The sequence below is a fragment of the Felis catus genome, chromosome D4 (assembly GCF_018350175.1).
Source record: "Felis catus isolate Fca126 chromosome D4, F.catus_Fca126_mat1.0, whole genome shotgun sequence".
Lineage (NCBI taxonomy): Eukaryota > Metazoa > Chordata > Mammalia > Carnivora > Felidae > Felis > Felis catus.
In genome coordinates this window covers 53001243-53010731 of record NC_058380.1, presented here as the reverse complement: position 1 = coordinate 53010731, position 9489 = coordinate 53001243, and positions in this window count along the sequence as shown.

The following is a 9489-nucleotide window of genomic DNA, read 5'->3' as shown; positions in this document are numbered from 1 at the left end:
GTCTGCAGTATGTGTCCTATGTTGTTTTATTCCTATCACTTATCATATTCTTCACAGAAATGTGTCTACTGTTATTTACAGTAAGTATATTTGTTTTGGTTTGGTTTTCACAATAAGTATATTTGAAAAAGGAGTTGTATTCAGATTATATAAAGAATTCTTACAATAAGCATGCAGGTTTTACACTTAGTGCATTATAAGTATTATACACATTATGAAACTTATACAGAATAAAAGAAAATATGATTGAGTATACAAATGTACAATTCCTTATAATCCAAAATATTCCAAGAGGTAAAATGGAAAATTCATGAAAACATGACGACAAATTGTGCTCTTCCCAAACTACTGGCTCTCTGCTCTCTCAGAACTCATGCATCTTCTAAGTGGTTTTATCCTTGGCCAGTTCTTAATCAAATAGATTTATTGTGAATATTTTATCACGTTTTGTGCCTTGTTTTTTGATTGCCCAATAGAAACTTCAAAAGGCAAGTTTTTAATTTTAGTCAACTGCCACTTATTTTTTACAGTTCATTCTTTTTTTTTGTCTTAAGAAATTTTTACCTATACTAAGTCACAAAGACTTTCTCCTTTGTTTTCTTCTGAAATCTTCATAATTTTAGCTTTTACATTTAAGTCTGTAATTTAGACATTTTTTTTACCATAAAATAGGGTGAAAGCATGCACATCGTATTTCATATGTTAATCCACAGTTCCCATCATTTGTTGAAGACATTTTCTCCCTTGATTTGTATATTACCTATAAATTACAGTTGGGCTATCACAAATCATTTTTTTCATATAATTTTAAGACCAGCTTTTCAGCTTCTAAATATAAACTGAAATTTTTGTTTATTGAGGGATTAATTTTTCTAAAAATATAGCAACACTGAGCTGTAGCTTTGATAATGTTATACATTTATATTAGCTGTTGTCATTTTTGTTTCGTTGTTTGGTTGTAGTTGGATACTCCTTTTCCAATCCCAATAATGAGGCTGTTAATGGAAGTTACAGAACATTCTGGTGAGGCAATGTTGTGCTACTAACCAGTTGGCTGGAGATGTGAGAAAAGGCATTAAAACTGTCAAAGAATGTGCTGTAATTAAAAACTCTAGTGTGTGTGTGTGTGTGTGTGTGTGTATACACATATATAAAACACATATTACATATACATACATATATTACATATACATATATACATATATGATTTGCTTTGATTTGCCTCTTGTGTGTGTGTATATGGGTATATAAACAAGACCGAGACAAAATATAAAAAAACTTTATAAAGTATATTAAAAAATATACATGTAATAGAAACCTGTGGTTGTGATAATTATATGACCTTTTTCCTAAGCATTGGTTTTGATATAATGACTATAATTTCATGGAATGTCATTGTGTCACAACATATTTTGCTTCACTAGAATATTCAGAAAGCATAAATCAGTGTCAAGAGGAGACTGGGTGGCTCATTCGGTTGAGCATATTTCTCTTGATTGTGGCTCAGGTCATGATCTCATGGTTAGTGAGTTCAAGCCACATGACAGGCTCTGCATGGGAGGTGTGGAGCCTGCTTGGGATTCTCTGCCCCTCCCCATGACTCACTCAGTCACTATATATATAAATAAATAAATAAATAAACAAACAAACAAACATTTAAAAAAAAAAAGAAGAAGAAACAAGTATCAAATTGTACTGATCTGGGTCTTGAGAGTTTTGTAAGAGGAAACATTCAGGGTATTCATGAGAAATATTAATACCCAGGGATTATGTAGTAGGTAAGCATATGAAAACCTCAGAGCAGATGTTCTTAAACTTTGTGTTCCATGTTCTCCTTTGGGTGGCTGGTGAAACCCATGGACCCACTTAGCAGAATAATTTAAATACATATATATTCCATAGGATTACAAAAGAAAACAACAACTCTAATGTGGAATGGATATATCTGTAATATCTTTTGATGACCAAGGCACTGTTATTAATACCATTTAGTGTGTTGCCTATAATCATGAGGATGTGAAGAAAATGCTTAATTTGTTGCTGAACATAAAAGCATGATTTTTTTTTCTTCCCATGTTAATGGACTCCCTGGAGTTACTATGTGAAGCCTTTGAGTGTTACATATCTCCAAAGAAAAATAACTGAATCAGTGAAAAGAAAATGGCAGTTACTACAATCAAGAGTAGTATCAGTGGTGGGCAATTTCCTAGGTAGGGTTTAACTATTTCATGAAAATATATATTGTATGTACTTAGCAAACAATCCACACTTGTTTAAATTATCATATTCAGGTATACGCTGACGATTACTAACAAATAGAAAGATACTGAAAGTTTTGAAATTATTGAAGTTAAAAATAATGAAAAGTAAAGATTATGTCACTGTAAAGTCAAAATTTAGGTTTAAATAGTCGGATCCTTTCTCAGATATTCATTAGAACAGGAGTTGAAAAAAACAAATGAGGAGATAAATTCCTTGCTCTAATAGAGTTGATCATCTGAAGAAAGTAAACTTTGATTTGAATTCTAACTTAATGTTCTCTTCCCTTGTTACCATGTTCTCACCTGAGTGATGGGGCCAGGGCCTGTCATGGGGCCTGGATGAGAGTAGAAGTTTCCAAGATGCATCATTAGACTTGCCTACTCTAGGTGGGGGATAATCATCATGTAAACAGACAGCAGTTATTCAGTATGCCAAGCGAGGCCTAATCTCCATGATGAATTGCCATTTGCCAGTTGTTCTGTTTCCAAAAACTAAGCACTATGATTATCAGGAGAAGTGGGGTGTCTCCCAGATAGAAATAACATAACAGGGAAGACAGAAGATGGTATATAAGGAATAACAATCAAATTACTGTTTAAATATTCATAAATACAGCTCCAGGGAGAGAATAGTGATAGTAAAGAAAGATTACCTTCACTTATAAGTTACTAGAGTAGGAAATTACCGAGCGCTAAGAGCAGAAGCTCAGTATCGAACGAAGAACATCTAGATCTGGAGTATCAGTTAGAGGGATGCTGAGTTCATCAGAAGCCCTTGAACTGTGTCCTGGAAACGGGAATGAAGAACAAATTCAATCTAGTGACCAGTGCAATAATATGATGTTACAAGTTCTCAGAGTTCACAGGAAAGGAAATGACAAAACAAGAAAAATCGTATGTTCAATTTTAAAGGTCAGGGTTGCTTGGGAGATTCCCCTTGTACCAAAATATTCTCCCCATTAGGTGTTCTGCTGGCTAAAATTCTAAAATCTCTTTTGAAAATGCAAATGACAGAGTAATTTTACACAAAAAATTGTTAGTCTGTAATGAATATATGCAACCATCGAGTGGACTTTATTAAGTGCTTACTATGTACCAGTCACTATGTCAGGCCAATGGATACAAAAACAAAGATGAACGGATAAAAGCAGCTTAAAGTCTACAGGTACTAAGTGTTAAAATAGAAGCACAATACCCTGAAGATGCTGCCCGTGAATGCAAGCACTTCTCTGTCTGCACCAGTGACACTGGCTTGAACTTGGATCTGAGACATGAAAGATGACTCCATGATTCATAAGTACATAAGAATAAATATTCTGGGGAAAAAATGGAACAATACATGCAAAACATGGAAGATTAATGATTAAGGTATTGCCATGCAGCACTGCCTATTGCTATTAAAGTGTGCGTGAATTTACTTTTCCTCTCTCACATCATTTCTACTGTGGTAGGATGCACACATGAGTGTCTGTAATATAAAGAAACCTGGAAGGCAGAAAAGCACATAACGGGAAGCATATTTCTTCATCTTCCAATTGCGATTTGATCTGTCGTTGCCTGCAAAGGAAAAAGATTGGCTTCAAACATGATTGGCCCATAATGATATAATAAACACTTAACTCTCAGGTTCAGAAATATGTTTTACTTTTAAATTTTCAAAGTATTTTCTCAAACTGAACAGGTGACACAAAAATTAGTTTAACATCTATTAGAACAAGTTGGCAACCTGGACACAACGAATTATTCTCCAAGTGGAGGCAATGCTTGCCTCCTATTTCACGTAAATCAACTTGGACTGCTCTTAAATTTGTAAAGGCAATAAGAAAGAAAAGATAAAGGCTGCTCATTAACAGCATATATGGCTTTTTGATCAGGATGGATCCTGTTGGTAATTCCATTTTCTGTTGAAGGCCTTGCACAGCAGACTAATTGCTGGCTATAAAGGTTGTACTCATTACGCTACACTTACCAACCCCTGGGGAAGAATGTTATTTTCATAGCCACTATGCTGCCTGATAGGGATTTTTTTTTTAAACAGTCCCATTGATTTGTACAGGTTTTGTAATTTGTATCTTTCCTTTTATACTCTCCACCTCGCTAGACTCTTAATGTGTATTTTATGCCTCATTGTTTAGGCAAGTCACGATCCTGTGGACCGCTAGATGAGCTAAAGGTGCTTAACTGTTGACCTTGCTGAATCCTACCGTGTGAGCCTCCTTGTCTGAAGGTGATCACAACGATGAAAAATGGAGTACAGATTATATATAACTATAGTCAGTTGCTTCAAGAGAAAAGGCATCTGAACTCTTGGGCCTATAATATTGATGGAGCCCTTGCTCCTAAAGAGGTGGTGTCGTACCCATAAAAAACAGAGGATGAATTACATAAGCCATCATCCCTTGTGAGGGGGAAAAGATGAATTAGTTCACTGTCGAATGAAGAAAGCGTACACTCAATTTTTCATGTTATCTGAGAAAATGCTTTGTAGAATTGACCATGTGTAAACAGAATGGTTTTTCTACATACTGAAATGGCACATTCTTCCTCTCTGTAAGATCCAGTTTAAAGAAGACATTGACAAATAGTCTTAGGTAGATTATTTACCACAGGGATTATGAAAAGGATAAGAGGACCCAGCTTTAAAAAAATAAGATAGGAAAGATAGTGACATCAATAGAATAATTGTAGTAAGAATGCCCCATACATATACCTTGGTGTTCTCTTCGAGTTAACATGCCTAGGAAAGCATGAACTTACTTCATTCACATGACTGTGCATATATTAGATTTTTAAAATCATGCTTTTATTTTCCTCATTACATTGAGTCTCTGCTATTGATTTAAACAGAGGTTTGCTTGGTGAAAATGGCACACAGATATTTTATTTAGGCAGGCTATGTGGTACAAATGGCTAAGACACACTTCTCATTTTATTATAATTCAAATGCAATTTCAAGTGAATTTTGGAAAAATATGAAAAGAACAGGTTTTATAATATCTGTCTAGAAAACAGGATTTTAAATACAGCAAGATACTTAAAATAAATGCAAACAGTATTGTCAGATAAGTCCACTAAATCGATAGGGTGTTCTACTTAAAAATCATAAGAAAGGCAAATGACAATTTGAAAAAATAATTAGAATGATCTATAACTACATTAATTTTTATTACCCAAGTAATATTAATACCAATTGAGTATAATTTCTATTTAAAGAACACTTAATTTCCATATTTTCTAGTCTTAGGAGAGACTTTAAAAATATAGTTTAACATATGGAGGTTTTGAGAGAAATTTTGATATAAGCACTACCTCAGAAGGATTGGTGGAGCATACACTCTCAAAAAAAATTATATATATATATTATATATAATATATATATATTATATATATATTATTATTATATATATTATATATAATATATAATATATATTATATATATATATATTATATATTATATATATATCATTCTGTCCCTACCTAAATGACAATGAAACCCTGGATAAGTGGTGAGTCAGTGATTGATAAGCTGATGTTCCTCACAGCCTCCAGCTAGACAGCTTCCTATTCTGGTCTGACATGTAGCTTACAAAGTCAGGCTTCCAGAATGTTTCATCATCACATGACAGAAACAGAGACTTGGAATAATTCAATACTGTCATTCTTCTATTCTCTTAACAAATATATATTGTGCATCAGGCTATGTGCTGGGTCCTGGGACTACGGAAGTGAAAGTATCTTGCCTTCAAGAAACTCCGTCTACTTGTGGGTAAAACAAATATGAAACGATATATGAAACAATATACCTTAAATTGACTGATACCATAATGGAGTATATGGTAGGAAGAGGTGGCTCAGAGGAGAGGTCTACTAAACAAGAGTCAGTTAAGAGACAAATACCACTCAGTTGTTTTAACAGGGATATTGTAATAAAAACAGCGGTGTTGGAGAATTGTTCTGGCACACAGGAACATTACAGTATCACAGTGGTAGTAATTACAGAAAGCTTATGCTGAGCTAACAGAAAAGAGGTTGAGGGGTGCCTGGTGCCTCAGTCCATTAGGCTTTGGACTCTTGATTTCATCTCAGGTCATGACCTCACGGTTTGTGAGTTGGAGCCCCACATCAGGCTCCGTGCTGACAGTGCAGAACCTGCTTGGTATTCTCTCCTTCTCTCTCTGCCCCTCCCCAACTCATGCTCTCAATCAAAATAAATAAACTTAAAGAGTTTGAAATTAGTAAAGTTTAAAGGCCCAGAAGAGGGACTTTGTGAAGCTAGAGATCTAACTTCTAAGGAGGAGACACTGAACACCTGGTCGACATCTGAGGCCTTCAGATGATGATCCTCATGGAGCAGGGACCCATATCTTGAAGGATATCTGCCAGCAGGATGTTTGTGATGTCTCCGAGCAGCGCTAATGAGGCCAGTTATAGCAGTGTTGGAAAAACTGGACACTGATTTTGACTGCCATTAGTGACCGAATAGCCACTTTCAAAGTCGGGGTGTACTGCTGTGGTGATGCTGACAGGAACAAAAAGCAAACTTAAACTGGAAGCAGAACAAGACAACCAAAACCCTTCTCTTTGCTCCAATTTTCTAGTCTCCGTCTCTCGCCTCCAGGGGCAGATGCTAATAGGGAGCCAGCTAGCAAAACTGAAATATGGTTTACAGAATCCTTGCTGAGCACAGCAGAGTGAGTTTTAATCGGAAAAACAATATTAACTGACACAGCAGGTAAATGTAGAGGCATGAAGGACAGTAAAATAAGCAAAGCTTCTCGCAAAAGGGGACCTTCAACTGAAGATGAAAGAGTGAGCGAGAATATTCTAGAGTGGGCTAAGAAACATAGTATGAGCCTGGGTAAAGAATCATGGAGAGGGGTGGTTCACAAGAAGGGGGAAAAAAGATGCATGATTTACCAGGAAGAACAGTGGCAAACATGTATTTAAAAGGAGAGACAGATAAAACTGGTTGGGTTAATGAAGGGTGTCAGATTATAAAAAGCTGAGAACATGAGCAAGTAATTGGATAAATATTTACTTTGCCACCATTGTAGTTGATACAGAAGGCTAGTGCCTTGAGATAGACGCTATTGCTTAAGGAAGTCTGAGGTGGTGACAAGTTTCAGGATGGATGGGAAGGATGGATGGGAAGAAAGAGGAGAATGGTTTGGAGTTGAGCAAAGTTGGAGAATGGTTTGGAGTTGAGAATGGTTTGAAGTTGAATCATAATACAGATTCATGATGATGAGGGTGGCGATAAGCCAATGCTGACAAATTCTAGGCAAACTGTAAAAGAAAAGTTAACCTGTGGAACTGCCTGGAAAGTGAAATCAAAGAAAGCTGAAGACCCATGACTTGTTTTAAAATGCAACTTTTTTTTCCCATCATACAGGGAAGTCAAATGACTGTAGATTGTAACACTGTATACACAGTCATCCATTAATAATTACACATTAATGATAATGTAAGTTATGGTTGGAGTAGAACCGAAGTTTTGAAATCTTAGAGGTATGCTTTTGGAAGTCTCAGAAGAAAAATGGTTCTTGGACATTTTTACAGTAAGACTTTTCAAGTCTCAATTTAAGGAGTTTATGTATCCCTTGGGCTACTAGAAATTGACTGAATATTGAGATTTCTTGAAAGGAAGCTTGCCTCCTTGTTTTATTGTATCTAAAACAAGAGAAAATTTATTAACTTTAACAACTACACCGCAGAATAAGCAGAGCAGGAGTACTGATGGATAGGCATACCTTACTTTATTGTACTTTATTATGCTTTACAGGTAGTGCATTTTTTACAAATTGAAGTTTTGTGGCAACCCCAAGTCAAGCAAGTCCATTGAGGCTGTTTTTCCAATTGCATTGACTCACTTTGTGTCTCTGTGTCATGTTTTGGTAATTCTCACCACATTTCAAACTTTTCCATTTTTGTTATGGTGATCTATGATCAGTGATCTTTCTGGTTATTGTAATTCTTTTAGGATGACAAAAACTGTGCCCCTTAGAAGATGGCAAATTTCGTCAATAAATGTTGTATACATTCTGTTTAACTGCTCTATCGAACAGCTGTTTCCCCATCATTCTCCCCTCCTCAGGCCTCCCTATTCCCTGAGACACAACAATATTGAAATTTTCCATGCCCGCTAACACAACATCCATTCTGCAGCCCACAGATCAGGAAGTCATCTCTACTTGCAAGTATTATTAGTTAAAGAGTATATTTTCTAGGGGCGCCTGGGTGGCTTGGTTGGTTAAGCATCCAACTTCAGCTCAGGTCATCATCTCATGGTTTGTGAGTTCGAGCCCTGCGATGGACTCTGTGCTGACAACTCAGAGCCTGGAGCCTGCTTCAGATTCTGTTTCTCCATCTCTCTCTGCCCCTCCCCCACTCATGCTTGGTCTCTCTCTCAAAAATGAATAAACATTAAAAAAATTTTAAATCTATAACTGCAATAGATTGTTTTGATGGATCTGGGCAAAGTAAATTGAAAATCTTTTGGAAAGGATTCATTATTCTAGATGTCATTAAGAACATCTGTGATTCATGGGAAGAAGCCAAAATATCACTATGAATTAGAGTTTGGAAGAAGTTGATTCTAACCCTCATGAATGATTGTGAGGTGTTCAAATTCAGTGTTCAGTAGAGGAAGTAAATGCAGATGTGGTAGAAATAGCAAGACAACTGAAATTAGACTTGGAGGCTGAAGATGTGACTGAATTGCTGCAATCTCATGATAAAACTTCATTGGTTCAGGAGTTGCTTTTTATGGATGAGTAATGAAAGTTTTTTGAGATGGATTCTATTGATGAAGATGCTGTGAAGATAATTGAAATGACAACACAAGATTTAGAATATTATATACACTCAGTTCATAAAACAGCAGCAGGATTTGGGAGGATTGACTCCGATTTCTAAAGGAAGTTCTCTTGTGGCTAAAGTGCTGTCTAACAGCATTGCATGCAACTGAGAAATTCTTCATGAAAGGAAAAGTCCATAGATGTGGTAAATCTTAGTGTTGTCCTATGTTAAGAAAATGCCACAGCCACCCCAACCTTCAACAACCACCATCCTTATCAGTCAGCAGCCATCAATATCAAATTAAGATCCCCTTCCCCCCAGCAAAAAGATTAGGACTCACTGAAAGTTCAGATGATGGTTAAAATCTTCAGCAATAAAGTAATTTTTAATTCAAGTACGTACATTGTTTTAAAGACACAATACTATTGCA